General features: G+C 37.0%; 1 long non-coding RNA gene across 1 annotated transcript in view; it reads left to right on the forward strand.

The window, feature by feature from the left end:
- The window catches only part of LOC132428660 (uncharacterized), a 192,027-nt gene that overhangs the window by 96,946 nt on the left and 75,491 nt on the right, over window positions 1-19,590 (forward strand). The window contains exon 3 of the long non-coding RNA XR_009520176.1: window positions 7,893-8,014. This is a non-coding gene — a long non-coding RNA (uncharacterized lncRNA). The remainder of the gene's footprint in view (window positions 1-7,892; window positions 8,015-19,590) is intronic.

Below are 19,590 nucleotides of genomic sequence, written 5' to 3' on the forward strand. Positions count from 1 at the left end.
GCTGGTAAAGCATGACAGGCACTTTGAGAGCATCTGATACATTTTTCCCAAGTAGCCCACTGTTCTCTTTGGAAATATTGGAGGGGAGCATGCAATGTATCTCTCAAAATGTCTGAACAGGTGTTTTCATATTGTTTTTAACTTTAAGGCATACGTAAATGCAAAGACCTGTATTTATTTTCAGCGATAAAGTCTTTAGTAATGTGTCTTCTAGTTGGAACCACACACTCCCAACATCTACAGAAGTCAGGCAGGTGTATAAACACAGATGTAGGAAAATAAGGAGTGGTGAATCGCAGCAGGGCGATTCCTCCTGAAGACACTTAAAATAGATTAACCCAAGTCTTTAGGTGTCTATAGACCGCAGGCCACCAGGTTAACCCCTAGTATAGGAAATGGTGAGTTCTCAGAAGCTAACAGCTTCAAGAAAGAGCACATGATATCCTGCACCTAATTCTCAACTCAAAACTTGCTTAAATTTCCTATTTAATCTTGTTCTTGCTTTTTCCCTCCCTACTTCTCTAGTGCTCTCTCCTATGCCTTTGTCCCTTTCTTGTTTCCTCTTTCTCTTACCTCTCCCCTCCTTAACTCACCAAGATGTGAATGAAATGATGTGTGTTGTATATAACTGTTCTTATAAAGGTTGAATCAAGTGTAATCTCCCTATTTGGCTCATTTCCCTCATGAGAAAACCTCTGATAACGTCTCCTTGCCTGCAGCACAAAGACAACAAATGCCTACGCTGCCATTCAAGGTCTTCTTTTTTTAATTTTTAATTAATTTTTATTGATATATAGTTGATTTACAATGTTGTGTTAGTTTCAGGAGTACAGCAAAGTGAATCAGATGTACATATACATATATCCACTCTTTTTTAGATTCTGTTCCCTTATAGGTCATTACAGAGTATTGAATAGAGTTCCCTGTGCTATACGGTAGGTCCTTATTAGTTATCTATTTTATATATAGTTGTGTGTATATTTAACTGACCGCTACTTACTTTGGCAGCCTTATCTCTTAGGACAGTAGCTCTTCCAGTATCAGAAACCCACAAAGCCACAGCAGCCAGTGAGCATGCAACGCATACTACTTCTTCTCTGCTAGTCAGCTGTATTCCTTCATTTTGCCTGCAACACGCCATGAATATTGTAGGTGCTTAATAAACGAGTTGAACTGGAATTTTCCGTTATCACTTTGAACACGCATGAGTCGCACTATTACTATTTTTCAACTTAAAAATTTAAAAGCCAATTAAATTAAGTCACATTTGGCCTCCGACTCATTTTGTATTCCTTAACATCAAAATAAAGCTGTTAAAAGTACAAAAGGCATCCTGGTCTGCATTTCCATGCCTTGTTGTCTTCCTTGTTGGATGAGACAGATGGCACTAGGTTGTTTGACTCTGGCATGTGCTTGATGAGCGTGGACAAAAAAACAAGAAAGCAAGATAGATTTCCAAGCTCAGAAATTGTTGACTAGTAGACCATAGTTCACCTTCACTGTGGAGAGCTTTCGCTGCCAACGTGTTAGTCATTTCTGGGCTCTTTTCCATTTCACACATTTGCTGTATGATTTCTTATGCTTTCATTCACACAGTGCACCCTTTCTTTCCTCAGTGCTCTGGATGGAATCTTGAGAGAGTAAACAGACATTTCTTTGCCATTTACAAAGGGCTTTGTTTGCTCAGAAAGTCCACAATTTAGACACTAATGAAATATGAAATATGCCATATTATACTTTGAAAATGACCTTGTGTCAATGTCAAATATGGAGGATGAGTGTTCTAAGAATTTCATGGTTCCTATCCAAATTTTATGGCTACTTTATAGAACCTTTTACATGCTTATGTGCCCTGATGTTTTTATAGACATTAATACACAAAGAACAATTCAGATTGTTTTAAAAAATCTAAAATCTGATTTATCTATGAGACACACTTCAGAACACAAACCAATTTTGCTATAGTAATACTGTGTCAATATTTCCTGACAGAAGACAAATGTTATTATTTCACCATTTTTACCTTTGTAAAAGTTTAGAATTTTACAAAATGACTCTTCTTTACATGTCAAAGTAGTAAGTTGATGAAAAGAAAAAAAGAACTGCAGCAATTTTTGTATCCGGTGGCAATGACGGGTAATCCACGTGTGTTGGGTTATAAATGGGGCACATACCATATTGACAACTGAAAAAACAGTGAATATGACTTTAATGGAGAAATGTATCTTTTCATCAAAATCACAGATTTTTTTTTTAAAAGCTTACCTTGACTTGTTTCACTTCTTATTTAATTGGATATTCTCCATGACAGAAGGTTGAAATTAGAACGATCTAAAAGTCATCAGTCTCCCTCTAGTAATTTATTAACTGAAACATAGACTAAATAGCTGGGGAGTTAGTTAGTACTCAGCAAAATTGGGAAAGAGAAAAAAATTATGCTTCAGGTTTTCCACCTTTTCTAAGCCCTTTTCTAGATCTCCTTTCCTATTGGCCACTCCCCCCCCCGCCCCCCAGAGTCACTCCATATACTCATACTGTCTGAGCCCTTTTCATAGAGGAATCTGATAAATTCCTTCAGGGTAGGCGCTTAGGAATTTAATGTGCTATCGTGGTCAGGAGAATTAGAAATTAACAAAAGAACCCAAGAGGAAAAATAATGAAGACAATTCATAAGTTAGTAATTGTGGGATTTAAAGAAACAATTTAGGGAGAACTTTAATATCAAGATACAAATGACAGGTCTTTCTCTGCGATGGTGTCCATAACCTTATGAAGAAACAATAGTGTTGGACTTATGTTTTATGTGTGAGCTGGAGCTTGTGATCAACTGGCACAGCTTTGGTTTTCTGGGTGTTTTAGCTTGTGTGTTCCCAGTAATTATTCACTGTTTCTAAGAGGATGCTATACCTAACAGTTCTGCTCTACTTCCTGCTGTGCACCATTCCTAGTGCTAGCCACCTTATTATCTTCCAAAGGCAAGAGCATATTCCATAGAATCTTTCTTCACTTATCCCCATATGAGCAATTTTCCAAAATAACTGACCCTCTCAACTCCTCCTGTGAAGCAAACTGATTCCCATGGGACACTTAATTCCCTGGCTAATCCCTAAAATGACCAACATATATATTTTTCTATCAATTTAGTTGTTCCCAAACCTTTTATGCCAGTTAGACTTGTTATTGTAATTTTATAATTTAATTCAATACTATGCAAACTATGAAAAATATCTGAAATAGTATACAAATATGAGAGTAAAAAAGAGTTTTGTTAGCCTATAAAAAACAAATTGAATGCTTTGCACAGACCCAATAACTGTTAGTCAGAAAAAATTGAGTTAGAATATATAGGGCAAAAATAAATTACCAAAATTAAAGGAATTCTGGAATCAGATTGCTTTGTAAATTTCTTTAGGGTTTTTTTTTCATTTTAAAAATATGAAACTGGAAATTATGGGCAATATATTATGGATATGGTTTATGCAAGAAATAGAATTCTAATGGACCCACAGTCAAAGAAAAGCATTGGTCCTACATCAAAGAATTGCCATATGGATGTGCATTTATATGTTAAATGTTTAAAATTATTTAAAGTATATTTGTAACATTTTTAAGAGCTCAATTTAATCTTTTATTATTATTACCTAAATGGCCCCTTCTGATGCAGTCACCTCGGAGGAACAGGCTTCTATGAAATGTCAGTGGAGGGGAGGTCCTTTGGCTGACAAACCGATGTCACATGAAGTCGGAGCATATGCTCTGAAGTGAGTGAAGAGAAGGCTGCCGATTTAAGAAAGGAGTCCCCCCTTACTGGATAAATAATTCCTGAAATCCCTTCTGTACAGCATGACTAGTTTTAGAGAAAACTTAATATGTAAATATCTCTAGGAAATATATCTAGGAAAGAGAATATCTCTAGGAAATATATCTAGGGAAGAGTATATACAAAGCAGTAAGTGATTGAGATCAGATTTTAAAAGTAAGGAAGAGAGGAAGCACTCTGGTATCTGTGGTATCCCAAGGGGAGTGTAAAAAGTAAAAATTCAGAATGGGAGGTTGGTTGTCTTTGCTGTGATTGGGCTGAATCCAAACCTTGCTAGATGAAGTAAGAATAGTCAGCATTTATACTGCATTTCATCAAGAGTCAAACCATGAAATATGTGCTTGGAAGACCAAGCAACAAGCAGCAGCGGAGGAAACAAGCTCCCGCCAGGTGCAAATATCTTCTTCTTCCTTTGACAATGGTTTGGTAGTTCTTGCTTTTCTCTTCCAAGTAAAATATAAACTCCATGGACAGGAAGCACATTCCCCATGGCTAGAAGAAAGCCTGACATATTGATGATACTCCAAATTTTTTATTGAATCATGGCTTGAACTTTTTCTCTACTTTATTAATTCATCCCCCCTTTGTCTTTTCCCTACCTTTTGGTTCTGACAGTGGTCCTCAGACCCTCCCATGGTCAATGAAGACAGTCACAATACCAATTAGCACCCTGCATGATATTTAAAATTATTTTTTGGATCCTTGAATAGAATGCATTAGACGAGTAGGAATGAATATACCACAATTATTTTAGATCAGGGTTCCGGGAAGCAGATGCCTAGACAAGGATTTGTATACAGATGATTTGGGAGAATGCTCCCAGGAGAAACAGGTAAGGGAGTGGGAGAAGGAAGAAACTAAGCAAAGAGCAATTTCAGGTGTTATCCTAGCCTCAGCCTGATCCCGTGAACTCTACAGTTGAAAGACTGCAGTGTATTTTCCTCCTCCAGGCAAGGGAAGGTTCTTATACCCTGTCTTCAGTCACTTATTGGCTACCAGTCTCCCAGGGGCTATGCAAACTTTAAGGTTCTTCCAGGAAAGTGGTTTCTAGAAGTCCACAGCAATCCTCTGAAGAATGTTGCTGGGATGAGCTGTTAACAGGTGACATAAAGAGGCTGCAGTGAGGATACACAAGACCAGTAAAAGGGGTCCAGGGGAGCTGGGCAGAGTGTAAGGCATCCCCTAATGCCTAAAGCTTTGGTGAGCAAAAGACTCCTATGTCACCTTCTGGTCTGGTTGGTAAGGTGGATACATGAGCACACAGTGTTCTTTGGAGTTCCTGATGCTGTCACCCGTACCATGTGGAAATCTGCTAGTGACTCACACCAAAATGCTTTCAGGTTTGGATTCTGCATCCATAGGTCTATTTTACTGTAGGTCACCACCATTCTAGGAGAGAATATCCACCTAATTACACTCAATCTACACTTTTCTTAGATTGGGCGAGGAACATTTTTGTTTCCCAAAATAAGTTCCATTTGGTAAGTTGTGAAAATTAAGATGACCCACTGTCAACTTGAATGTGCACTGAAGTTTGGTTTCCTACTAATTACTGTAATCCATCTCCCAGCTCCCCACAGACAACATAAATGAGAAAAATGATTATTTTTATGTTATTTAAGTTATAAATATTCTCTAGAACCTAATATATAGTTCAAGATAGACTTCTAAAAATGATGTGGTAAGGATGCCAATCTTTTTTTTTTAAAGGATAAAACACTTTTTTTTTTATTGTTTTAAGTGCCTAAAACAAATGGCTTCCCATTGCTCTTAGAGAAACACCAAAATTCTTAATATGACCCCCCCGCATCCTCTCCTACAACATCTAATACTTCTCCCTTGCTAGGTCTACCTGCTGCAGCCACAGCCTCCTTTTAGTAAGGATGCCAATCTTACCATGAGTATATTAACATCTGTTCTACTTTTTCTTTAATCCTTTTGCCATTCTTATTACTATTTATAAAAAAGTAACTTTTTTTTGAGAAATATAACTCTAGTTTATTTTTCACTTAGATGTAAACAAAATGGTCATGTAATTATAACCTCTTTACATATAATATATAGAATACATATATATATAAGTATATACGTCTGGAGGTCAGCATTATAGCAAACAATCAAAGCACAAACATGCTTTATCAAGAAATAATTGTTTTACAAACACATAGATACAGAGAAAAGAGTAGTGGTTACCGGGGCGAAGGGGTAGGAGTGACGGCAAAATGGATAAAGGGATAAGCCGTATGGTGACAAATGGAAACTAAATATTTGGTGGTGAGCCCACTGAGGTGTGTACAAAAGTCAAAATATAATGTTTACACTTGAAACTCGTATAATGTTATAAACCAATGTTGCCTCAATAAAAAAAGAAATAATTGTTTTAAATGTTATACTGTACAGTGAACAAAAAAGTCACAAAGCTCATGTACCTTCACTATTCTGTTATCTTTGTACGATTATAAAATCAAAGTATTTATTCATTTTTTTTCTTAGCAAACTAATATTGTTGCCAAGCAAACTGTGGTATGGGAAGGAAATTCTTTTCTTGGGCTGCACTGCGTGGCTTGCAGGATCTTAGTTCCCTGACCAGGGATTGAACCTGTGTCCCCTGCAGTGGAGTCCCAACCCCTGGACCACCAGAGAATTCCCAAGGGAGGAACTTCTATAAACTAATATATCTATAGGTAGAAAAAAGGAGGTGTTAGAAGGCAGCAGAAGTATCAACAACTAAGCATACCTGATGAACCGCTGGTCTTGTTGTAATCTTTAGTATAAAACAGTGAAACAATCAATGAGTCAGTAAAGTATGATGTATCCATGGCACTGTTTATTCAAATATAATTTTGATAGATATCCTTCAACAGTAGTTAATTATTTTCAATCCGTATTTTGATAAATAGCAGTTATTTGGAAATTACACTAATGGAGAAGTATTTCATTTCTGAAAATAGTAGAAAAATGAAACACTTATCTGTCTGTCTTGAAGTAGCACAAGATTGCTTTGGTGTTAATGTGCACATATGCCACAAATCACTAGAATATTTTAGGTGTATTTCTGATCAGCAGGGTGAAGACATAACATGTCTTAAGAAAGTTTTCAGTTTGGGTAACATCCAACTTTTAAATTCAAGCAGAGTGTGAGGGAGCACAGTATCCCCTCGGAGTGTTACCAATAGTAGATACAAGTGTCCACTCTGCTGGACATGTAACACACCTCCGCACATTTCAAGACATGTACTGTGTGACCACAGAACAACCGAGGTTTCTGTCAGGCCAGGAGCGCTGCTGAATGTGTTTATCAAGGTGGTTAATTAGAATAAAAACACATAAAGAGGACTCATAGACTGGAAGGTACTTACCACCGACCTTGGTTTTCTGATGAAGCCTACACCTCAAGGAGGCAAGAAAGTAAATAATAATTCTGCTGCAGGTTCCCCAGTGAAGAAATTCCTCTCTAGCACTCATCATTAGTCTTCCCACTAGATACAATTCACAGCGGTGTGGTTTCTGAGTTAGGGTGATTCCAGTAGATTGTGAATTCCAGAACAGAAGGGAATCTGACTTTGCGTTCACTGCTCAGTCTCCAACATTTAGGTGAGTGGCTGGAAGATACCCATCTTATGATATGATTAGTTGAATGAACAAATTATTTAGTATCACTCTCCATGAAATAAGAAAATGACAGTGAAATCAACTATTGGGTAATGGACCCAGGAATAAGCAGAAATGGTATTCTGTGGAGCAGAAACAGAGAAGAAAGCCAGGAGCAGAGGATGATCATGCTGAAGCATGATGAGAGCTGTAAGAACCAACTACACACAAAACCAGTCTGCAGACCTGGAGTTTGCAGGTTCTTAGTTTATTGGTCTCCTAGGAGTCAGCTTCTCTGATATGCAGTAAATGAAATAGGAAAGATGTAAATTTGTCTCCCGAGTTGCATGTATTGTGGTAGCACTTAATCCCTGAAAAGTTACACAGAACTCAAAATAAGCAATTGCAGAAGAAACACTGGAACTGCAATAGGGGGATAATAACATTATTATTAAATAGCGTATCTCTAACGTTCCTACAGGTAACTTAGGATGTGTTCTGGGGAAGGGGAACACTCTGGCTCCCTCTGGAGGAACAGCTCTCAACCTTCTCTTCATAACCCATGTAACAGATGACACTTATCGGCAGGACACACTCTCAAAGGTATGTCCATGGTTATTCATAGTATTATACCATTTATAACTGAATCTGATGCACTGAAAATTCATGTTCACATTTTAAAAAGTGACCTTATTATGTGGATAATTTTGAATTTAAAACAGTAAATCACTGGGAATTGTGTTTCCAGCTATAGTGGAGTATCTGTTACTAGACTCACCTTCTCACAGTAAATTACTGTAAGATTGAACAAAATATGTAAGACAACTGTGTCTAGAACTGAACAACAGGAGAGGGAGACCGTGATCCTTGAGAAAAAACAAACACGTGAGGCTTGTCCCACATTGTCTCACACTTTCTACCACATTAAGGAGGTAGAAGCCAAGAAGAGTAGTGAAGAAACTGAACTGAGAGTGCAGACATGGGAGATAGGGGTTGCTGAAACATCTGGAATTTGTGAAGGATGTTACCAGAGAACAGGAAGCCAGGTGTGGAGGTAAGGGAGGAGGACAAAAGTCTGTGTGAGCCTTCAGTGTAGTTCATCAGGGGCTGAGATGTGCATTCACAAAGCAAGATCTGTAAGGCTAAGCCAAGAATCATTGCTTTGGGTCAAAGAGCTAAACAGAAGTACCGAAGGTTGCAGAGGACTGTAAGATACTAGAGTTCTGTCCCAGGCAGAGTGGAGAGACCACATAAAGACCAGCCTTAAGAGTAAAGACCATACACTAAAATAAGAACTGCCCTTTAGACTAAAGAACACATTCTAAAGTGAGGGATACACCCTGGGACTAGGAGCAAAACAAACAGCCTCCATCTCGCAACAGAAGGAAACTCAGTTCTACAGAAAAGCATAGGAAAAGGTGAAAATGTAGATAAATAAAAGACTACCTTTTTATTCCTTCTATTAATTTTATGTAAAATATTAACTATAAGAAGACTATAATAAATTAGGATGCATAAAAAGTTAATAAATGAATTGATGTGGAAGGTTAGAATATTCACTTAACATAAAATAAATCAGAAAAAGAGAAAGAGAGGAACAAAAGCCAGATGGGACTATGAGAACATAAATATCAAAATAGTAGACATAAACACAACTAGGTCAAAAATTATGATACATGTATATGGAGTGAACACTCCGATTATAAGATTGGATGGAAAAGAAAACCCAACTCTTTGCTGGCTACAAAAGATTCGTTTTAATGATAAAGACACAGAGAAGAAGAAAGTAAGAGAATGGAAAAAAGATTTACCATGCAAATAGTACATATAAAAGCAACGGGGAGTGTGTTACTATCAGACAAAGTAATCTTCAAGACTAGGAGTATCAGCAGAAATGGGGAAGACTAATTCATAATGATAAAACAGCTAATTAATCAAGAACACATAATAGTTGTAAATGTATATCTACATTTACTACGTATCTACAAAATACAAAAACTGGCAGAACTAATGGGAAAAATACATAGATCCATAATTGTAACTGGAGATAACAATACCCTTCTCTCAGTAATTAAGAAATAAAAATATAGAAGATTTGAACAATATATAACTAACATGACCTAATTGAAATTTATAAACAATAGATCCAACAACTGCAGAAAAGACCTTATTTTCAAGTACATGTGGAAGAATCTTTAAGAGGGATAATATGCTGGGCCATAAACGGAAGTCTCAATGCCTTCTAAAAAATGGAAATTATAGAGCATATATTCTCTGAACACAACTGAATTCTTAGAAGTAAAACAAAAATATATATGAAAAATCCTCAAATATTTGGAAATTGAACAGCATTCTTCTACATAAACCATGGCTCAAAGAAGAATCATAAGGAAATAAAGAATTTCAAACTGAATGTTAAGGTGTTAGGGAAAATAAAATATGTCAGTGTCGGTTGAGTGCTGTTAAAGCAATACTTAAAAGAAGATGTATAGCTTTACATGCTATGCTATACATTAAAAAGGAAAAAATGGCTTAAAATGAATGGTTTAATCTCCCAACTTAATAAGCTTGTGAGAGAAGAGTAAATTAAAACCAAAGTAAGTAAATGAGAAGAAAAAAGCAAAGATAAAGGCAGAAAATAATGAAATTAAAAACAAAAAAATAAATAACAAAGTAAAAAGTTGCATTTAAAAAAATGTAAACTCTAGCAAGAATAATCAAGAATAAAAACATTAAAAAAATCTTACCAATTACCAAAATTATCAGAATTAGGAATGAAAGATAGGATATCACTAGAGAGTCTATAGATATTGCAAGGAATATTATACACAAATTTATCCAAATAAATTCAACAAACTTAAATGACCTACTCGAATATCTTTAAAAACACAACTTACTAATACTTAAATGTGATGAAATATAAAATCTAAATTGTCCGATATTTGTTGAAATAATTAAATTTTAAAATCAAAATCTTCTAGAAAGAAAATCCATCCCGGAGAGTTTCATTGATTAATTTTATCATATATTTAAGGAACATATAAACCAATCTCATGTACAATATATCAGAAAATAAGAGGAGAGAGGAAGACTTCCCAATACATTTTGTGAAGCCAGCCTAACCCTGATGCCAAAATCTGACATCAATATTGAAAGAAAGGAAGACACCAATGACTCTGATGAATGTAGAACCAAAACTTAGCAAAATAAGTTAGTTAATAAATTAAATATAGCAATACATTATTAAGAAGGTTTATCTCAGGAATGCTACTTTTGTTGTTTTTCAAAATTGAATCAGTGAGATCCACAACATTGACAAAATTATAAAGGAAGAGGATTGTGTCAACAATAAAAAGCATTTGGCAAAATCCAATATTCAATCATTTTAAAGCTCTTGGCAGAGTAGAAATAGAATTTATTTTTTTCAATCTTATTAATAACAATTTAAAAAATTCTATAACTAGCATAATACTTATTTGTGAAATTTTTATACTTCTCTCTTAAGACTGTGAACAAGCAAGTACGTACACTCTCTCCACTGCTATTCAACATTTTACTGAACGTTCTAGCCAATGCAATAAAGTAAGGAAAAAAATGGCATAATAATTAAATGGAAGATAGGAGGTGAACTGTCTTTATTTGTGGACAACAAGATTTTGTACATAGATTGGGAAACTACAAAAAAATTACTACAAATAATAAGTTACAATTTAGCATTGTAACAGTATAAAGGGTTAATATATAAAAGTTGTATTTTTGTATGTTTTGTGTGTTAGTATATAAAATCTTTGTATTTCTAATGTTACCAAGCAATTGAAAAACTATAAAAAATATTCCATTTTAGTAACATCAAGAAACAAAAAATTCTTAAAATCAATTTAATGAAAGATGTGTAAGACTTCTTAACTAAAAACCGCAAATTATTACTGAGAGAAATTAATGAAAATGAAAAATTAATAATCAGTAATGAAAAATTCATGAAATGGAGAGAAACGCTGTTTTTATACATTATGAAAATTCAACAGTATTAAAATACCTTATTTTCCTCAAGTCAATCTGTAGACTTAATGCAGTCCCAATTAAAAGCTCATCAAATATTTTGTATAAATTGACCACATGATTTTAAAATTTGTAGGAAAACAGAACTCTACAATAGTGAATCTTTAAAAAATATAAATTTGGAGGATTAAAACATGAGACTTTTAAGAATTTAGCAGAAAATATGGGAGCATATATTAAAGCATATTAGGGGAGGAAAAGATTACTTTTGACCCAGAAAGCACTAATCATAAATCAGTACCAACAACAAAGATAATTAATTGGACTTTATCAAAATTAAAAACTTCTGTTGCCAAAAAACCCATTAGGAAAATATAAGCGCAAGACATAAACTGAAAAAAAAATTATTTTACATATATCTGACAAAGGTTCTGTATCCACATGTTTTGGTGAAAACCTGCCTTCTGTTCTAAGGTTTGTTGGATTTGCTGGTGAACTAACCACTCGTCTCACACAAATAAACAGCTTTAATCATTCTTTAATGAAAGGTGATTTAACTTAATTTTAATATAGAATCATTAGAAGGAAAAGAATCCAAATATTAGAAAAACGTAACAGGGTATGTACATCACCGAATTGGGCCGACACCTACTTCCAGATGCAAACAGCAGCTGTGAAGTCCCGAGTAACAGCAATCTGGAATCAAAATTGGGAAGGGTCCCGGGCAGTGCGTCCAACCCACAGGTGAGACTTCTGATTGGAGTTCTGGGGGCTTCTGTTTATAATTCCAGGCCACAAACTGATATTATCAGTTTGCGCCAAAAAATGCAGCTCTGGTTCAATTATAACAATGGTGTTGATTTCATCATGTGAGTCACAAGATTTTCCAGACCCCGGGGAGCCGGCTAGGTCCCCAGGGCTCAAGAAATTCCAAGACCCACTCCCTTTCTTCTCGTAAGCGCCGTTTGACTTGCTAGCAGCAATTGTTAGGTGTGTAAGCAGGTGTGCAGTCCAGGCAAAGTCACACGTCGGTCAGAGGCCTGCTTCTTCTGCCTCTGAAGCCTGAGCGAGACTACTTTATTAATTTTCCCATCAACATGCAAATCAACAATTAAAAGTCAAACACCCGATAAAACGTGGGCAAAACACTTAGAGAGACACCTCACAAGAGAAGATGTAGCCATAGCCAATAAAGGCATTAAATGATTCCTCACATTATTAGTCATCTGGAAAACACAAATTAAAGCAACAGAACATGAGATACCATATCACACTCAATAGAATGGCTACTACTACTAACTGACAATACCAATTATTGGCAAGGCTGTAGAGCAACTAAGATTTTCACCTGTGTTGATGAGAGTGTAAAAACGATTACTATGGACAGATATCTGGCAGCTTTGTTAATGATATTAAACACGTACTTACCCTATTACTCAGAAATCCCACTCCTAGGTATTTATATGAGAGAAATGAAAACATATGTCCACAAAAATACTCGATAAATAATGTTCATTGAAGCTTAATTCATAGTTGCCCCAAATTGAAAACAACCCAATCAATGTTCCTCTACAAGAGAATTAGTAAACAAAATGAATTATATTCATATAGTGGAATACTATTCAGCAATAAAAACGAATAAACTACTGAAACACTCAATGTGGATAAACCTCAAAATTTTTACATTGAAGAGTTAAAGTTATATATCAAAGATCACTGTGCTTTTATACAGTTCGGGTTCCATCCCGAAAGCATGTTTGTAACTCCGATTTGTTCCTAAGTCCAACAAAGTTAGCCTAGGTACCCAACTAACACAGTCGGCTATATAGTACTGTAATAGGTTTATAATACTTTTCACGCAAATAATACATAAAAAATAAACACAAAAAAATAAAACATTTTTAACCTTACAGTACAGAACCTTGAAAAGTGCAGTAGTACAGTACAACAACTGGCATACAGGGGCTGGCATCGAGGAAACAGGCGAGAAGAGTTACTGACTGGAGGAGGGAGAGGAGTGGGAGATGGTAGAGCTGAAGGATTGTCAGCGATAGGAGACGGGGGGCAAGCCGCAATTTCACTCACGCCTGACGCTGATGGCACGGGTGCTGGTTCCTTGCTGGATTCAATTCTATCTACCGTCTTGAAAAAACGATCCAGTGATGTCTGGGTAGTTTTTTTTTTCCCCCATCATAGATGACACGGTAGCACTGGATTGCATTCTGAATGGCTGCTGCAACCTTCCTGTACCATTCTACGTTCGAGTCCTGTGCCTCAGAAACTAACAGTGCTTCCTCAAGTAAAGAAAATCCCCTTGCCATTTCCTGCGTCGTGAATCTCTTTGGTTCTTCAGTTACTTCTTCTTCCTCTTGTCTCTCTTTGTCCTTTCTCTGGGCCTCCAGTTCCATCAGGTCTTCATTTGTAAGCTCCACATTCGCATCTTTGAAATTTCACAACTTGAAGGTTCCTATGTAGGGGACTTCCTGTACAGTTCAAGAACAGGCAAAGCGATCTGTGGTGTTAGAAATGAGAACTGAAGTCATGTTAGCATCATGGAAGCATAAAGTGGCCCTAATTTTATCCCCACCGCCAAGAAGAATTCAGCATCCATCCTCAGACAAAAGTGCTATTGAGGCAGCTGTGGAATCCAGCCCCAAACGCCAAGGGACCCAGGAGGAGTCTCACATGTGTGATAGGCAGACAGACCTCCCAGCAATGGACACTGCCATAGCCCATGAACTAGTTCCAGCCCCTCATGGCGATGGGCCAGGATCCCCTGGAAAACATTGTCTTAGGTAATCGCCAGAGATGAAAGAGGCTTTGTGGAAGTCCAGGTTTTCAGAGGAGAATTTGCAACACTCTTCAAAAAATTACAAATTTGGACATGTTGGAGTGGAAGGCAGTTATGAAGCCTAGAGGAGGTGAATGCTACTTTAAAAATGAAGAGAGCAACACAAAACTTCAAGGAACATGAAAAAAATCAAGATAACATGATACCATCAAAGGATCACAATAATCTCCCAGTAACCAAACCCAAAGACAGGCAGATCTGCCCTTTCCCCGATAAAGAATTTTAAAAAGGTGTTTCAATGAAACTCAGTGAGCTACCAGAAAACAAGAATTCAAGAAATCAGGAAAACAATACACAAACCAAATGAATTTAACAAAGAGACAGAATTTTAAAAAAGAGAACCAAACAGAAATTCTGGAACTAAAAAATACTATGAATACAATGGAAAATATAATAGAGAGCATCACGAGTAGAATGGATCAAGCAGAAGACAGAATCTGTGCATTAGAAGACAGGAACTTTGAAATTTTCCATTCAGAGGAGAACACGTTTTTTAAAATGAAAAAAGAGTGAAGAAAACCAATGCAACATACGGGATACTATCCCAAGAACCAATGCGTGAATAATTAGAGTTCCAAAAGGAGAAGGTTGGGAGAGGGAACAGAAATATAACTTAAAGAAATAATGATAGAAATAATGGCAAATCTGGGGAGAGATTTGGATATCCAAATTTATGAAGCTCATAGGTCACCAAACAAAATCAGCTTCAAGAGATCCTCTCCAAGATACATTATCATAGATATGTTATATGATATATGTTATATGTTATATATAACTGTCAAAAATCAAAGACAAAGAGAGAATCTTAAAATCTGTAAGAGAAAAAAAAGCTTGTAACTTACAAAGGAACCCCCTCCCCCCATAAGGCTCTCAACAGATTTCTTAGCCAAAGCTTTGCAGGTCAGGAAAGAAAGGGATGATATATTCACAGCGTTGAAAGAAAAAAATTGTCAACCAAGAACACTCAATCTGACAAAACTGTCCTTCAGAAATGGAGAGATAAAGACTTTCCCAGACAAATAGAAGCTGAGGGAATTCATCAGTGCTAGACGTGCCTCACAAGAAACAGACAAATAAAAGCTGAGGGAAGTAAAAGCTGAGGGAATTCATCAGTGCTAGACATGCCTTGCAAGAAACACTGGAAGTTCTTCCAGCTGAAATGAAAGGATGCTAATTCGCAACAGGAAATCATGAAAATATACAACACACTGGTAATGTAAGTATATAGTCAAATTCAGAATACCCTGATACTGTAATATGGTGAAGTGTTGACCACTTAACTCTAGTATAAAAGCTAAAAAAACAAGTGTATTAAAAATCACTATGGCTACAATAATTTATTGATGAATACACCATATTAAAAGAGGTAAATGGTGAAATCAAACACATGGGGGGGTGGAGTCAAAGGACAGAGTTATTGTATGTGATCAGAGTTAAGTTGTTACAAGTGTAAAATAGAGTATTTTATCTGGAGATGTTTTATGTAAACAGCCTGGTAACTACAAAGCAAAAACCTACAGTAGATACACAAAGGAAATGAAAATAGGCTCTTAAAAATATAGCTGCAGCCTCACGTTCATTGCAGCATTATTCAGAATAGCCAAGGTATGGAAACAACCTAAGCGTCCATCAGTAGATGAATGGATAAAGAAGATGCGGCATACACACATAAACACACACACACTGTAATATTATTAAGCCATGAGAAAGAAGGAAATCCTTCCATTTTTGGCAACATGGATGGACCTTGGTGGCGTTAGGCTTAGTGAAATAAGTCAGGCAGAGAAAGACAAATGATGGATGATATCACTTATATGTAGAATCTTAAAAAACCAAATAATAGAAAGAGAAAGTAGAATGGTGGTTACCAGGGGTTGGGGGATGGGGGAAATGGGGAGATGCTGTTCAAAGAGTGCAAACTTCCAGTTACAAGTTGAATAAGTTTGGGGAATCTAATGTAAAGTATATGGGGATTATAGTTAATAATACTGTATTATATACTTGAAAGTTGCTAAGAGAGTAGATCTTAAACATTTGTATCACAAAAAGAAATGGTAATTATATGATATGATGGCATTAGCTAACACCGTGGTGATAATCATTTTGCAATATACAAGTGTATCAAATCAACACGTTGTACACTTCACACTTAATGTTATATGTAAATTATATCTCAGTGATGGTGGGGAGAAAATCAGAACAGAGATTGTCTGTGGGAGTTGTGGGTTGACCAAATATAGGTAAGAGGCAGTTTTCTGGGGTGATGGAAATATACTGTTTATTCGCGTGGTAGTCAAGTGGGTATGCGTTTGTGAAATCTCAAAAAGTGTGCATTTCACTGTTCATAAACTTTACCTTAATAAGTAAAAATAGCATGTCTTTTGCAAACTTTGGTCTTTCTACCATTATCAGTAACAAATTACTTAGAAAACTTTTCAGCTCACTACATACCAGAGTTGAGAATTGCTGTTCTCAGGTGTATACCAGAAAGCCATGCCCAGAGTCATTCAGAAGTAATTTGGAGACCCTAATATCTAAGACGTGTAGGTAATGAGAAGCACTGAGTGAACAATTGTGAAAAGTTAGGGTAGAAATGGCTGTCATTGCCCACAATATAAGAAGTTGTAAGCTGCCACCTACAGAAGCCACTATTCATTCATTCATTTATTCAATCAAATACTTAATTAGTGTCTAGTATGAATTAGTACTGTCCTAGGTCCTGGAGATCCAGTGGTAAACTCCCTAACATCATGGGACTTATATTGTAGTGGGAGAGAACGATATCTATCAAATAGTCATAGCAACATATAAACTAATTAGTACTAAAAGTACTAATATGAAAAGATCAGTGAAGTACACAGGGCTATGAGAGCTTTATAACAATAATAGAAACTCCTTATATTTACTTCCTACAACCCTACAAAGTATAATTGCAATAGTTATAATTTCCATTGGATAGCTGAAGAACTTGAGGCAATGGAAGGATTACTAACTTGCGGAAGGTCACAGAGCTGGCCACTGGCCAAGTCAGTTTTCATCTAGATTCTGTGTCCTGTCTCTAGAGTCTGTGTTCTTAGCTACAGTGATATAGTGTATATCCACCTGGTCTGGGTGTTCAGGAAAATGTCCCTGAAAAAAAAAAGATTAAAAAACATTTAAGCTGAGGTCTGAGAGTTGGGTAGGTATTACGTACCTGTGAGCAGGGAGAGCACAGTGTGAGCAAATCCCCTGATATGGTTGGGAACACAGCATAGTTGATGGATGAGAAAGTTGTGCATATCTTTTTTTTTTTTTAATTTATTTATTTACTTTTGGCTGTGTTGGGTCTTCATTGCTGCACGCGGGCTTTCTCTGGTTGAGGTGAGTGGGGGCTACTCTTCGTTGCCGTGCACGGGCTTCTCATTGTGGTGGCTTCTCTTGTTGCGGAGCATGGGCTCTAGGCGTGGTCTCAGTAGTTGTGGCTCGTGGGTTCTGGAGCGCAGGCTCAGTAGCTGTGGTGCACGGGCTTAGTTGCTCCGCGGTATGCGGGATCTTCCCAGACCAGGGCTCGAACCCACGTCCCCTGCAGTGGCAGGCGGATTCTTAACCACTGCGTCACCAGGGAAATCCGTGCATATCTATTTGTTCTACAAAAATTAGAGAAGCTTCTAAGAATGACTGAACAAGTCAGAAAAGAGAGAGAATGTTGACTTTGAAGCTTCATTAGTCATTATACCCTTCCTAAATTAAAAAAGTCAAAATTAAGAATTAAACTATATTCCCAACATCAGCTGAATCTCTTTCTTGTTCTGACCTCAGTGGGGGTAAAGAATGGGCCACGCTTCACAATTCTGAGACCCTTTCAAACTTAGATACCAGTGTTGTACACTGATGTTTAAGCACTGTGATTGCGGTAGCAGAGAAACCTTTAGCTGCAATTCTTTTTTTCTAATCCAGCTGAGGAAAAAAGTTCTTTTCCCGACAACTGTAGCGCATTGTTCCACAAAGACCCTTCTCTAAGAAACATGAAGCAGTTAATTCACCGTGCCAAACACAGCAAGAAGGTGATACTTTTCGCAAGTATCAAATCAGTCCAATTTCATTTAGACTTAAATGATTTTTCTGGCCCTTCTTCATGTAGATACCTCCGCAGTCAATTAGCATTGTCACTTTTAATCTTCTGTAGTCAGATCCTGGTCATTTCCCATTAGCATTCCATTAAACAGATTCTTATGGCCTGGCTGAACTCACTGCAGTATGTGTAGAAAGTGTGCTAGCCATCATTATGCAGCTGGCATTTACTAAAGGTTAGATATTACTGATAACCTTAATCACGAATTATGATGCATTGCCTGAAAATTCACTCCTGGATTCCTTTGCCACCAAACCCAGATGCTCCTGGAATACTCGGCTATTCCTAGATGCAATGACACCTTGAACTATGCATCTCAGCTCAAACCACTTTAAGCTCCATGCACTTTGTCTCAAGATCCAAAGCTCCTGGAGCTTCAGAGGCAGAAGCACCTACATCTAACTGTGATGCCAGCTACACTCTAACTAAAGAGGAAGCAGGGATACATTTTCCTCAAGGAAAGAGAGCTCTGTCCTACTGTGGTTTTACTGAGTTCATCAGGTCCTGCAAATAAAATAACAATGGAACTGTAGAAGATTGAAGGACAGATATAACTTATAGAAAATGTATATCTTCTAAGTGAAAAGACAGGGCCAAGTAACTCAAAACATAGCGTATATTAAATAGCCTCCTCTAACAGAAAGTGCAACAAACCAGGTGTCAGAAAACATGGCTTTCACCTACCCAGTATTAACTGCTCCTGTGACCTTGAGAGAGCCAAATGATTCCACGGGGCCTTTTGATCTGGAAGTCGCTGCATAAATATAAATTGGGTGACTGACAAGTGACATTAGCTGATTAGCATATGGTATCTCATTGGCAGAGTGGGGACAGAGGAGATAAGCAGGGCCAGCCCACTACACTCCTTCTGGGCTGTTCTCTCTATAGAACAGTTTCAGGCAGACAGGTCTGTGTCCTAGGGGCAGAAAGACAGGAAAGGCAGCACTGAAAGACAACTATGTTGAACTGACTACCATGGTTTTGTTGGCAGACAGTCCTAGGGGATAGAGATCCCTTAGATACAGCAGTACAAATAGATACAGCAGTGCAAACCGTCTTGTGGCCTGCTGGCTCCTTTTATCCATCCATCCATAGGCCCATTCAATAAGTTTCTTAAACACTTATTAGATAGGGTCCGTGCTCTTCAAGGGCTATGGTTTAATAGGGAAAAAGTCAGGCTGGCTTTGGACAGATGGCCCCCAAGAGAATCATGAAACT

The sequence above is a fragment of the Delphinus delphis genome, chromosome 7 (genome assembly GCF_949987515.2).
Source record: "Delphinus delphis chromosome 7, mDelDel1.2, whole genome shotgun sequence".
In the NCBI taxonomy this organism is placed as follows: Eukaryota; Metazoa; Chordata; class Mammalia; order Artiodactyla; family Delphinidae; genus Delphinus; species Delphinus delphis.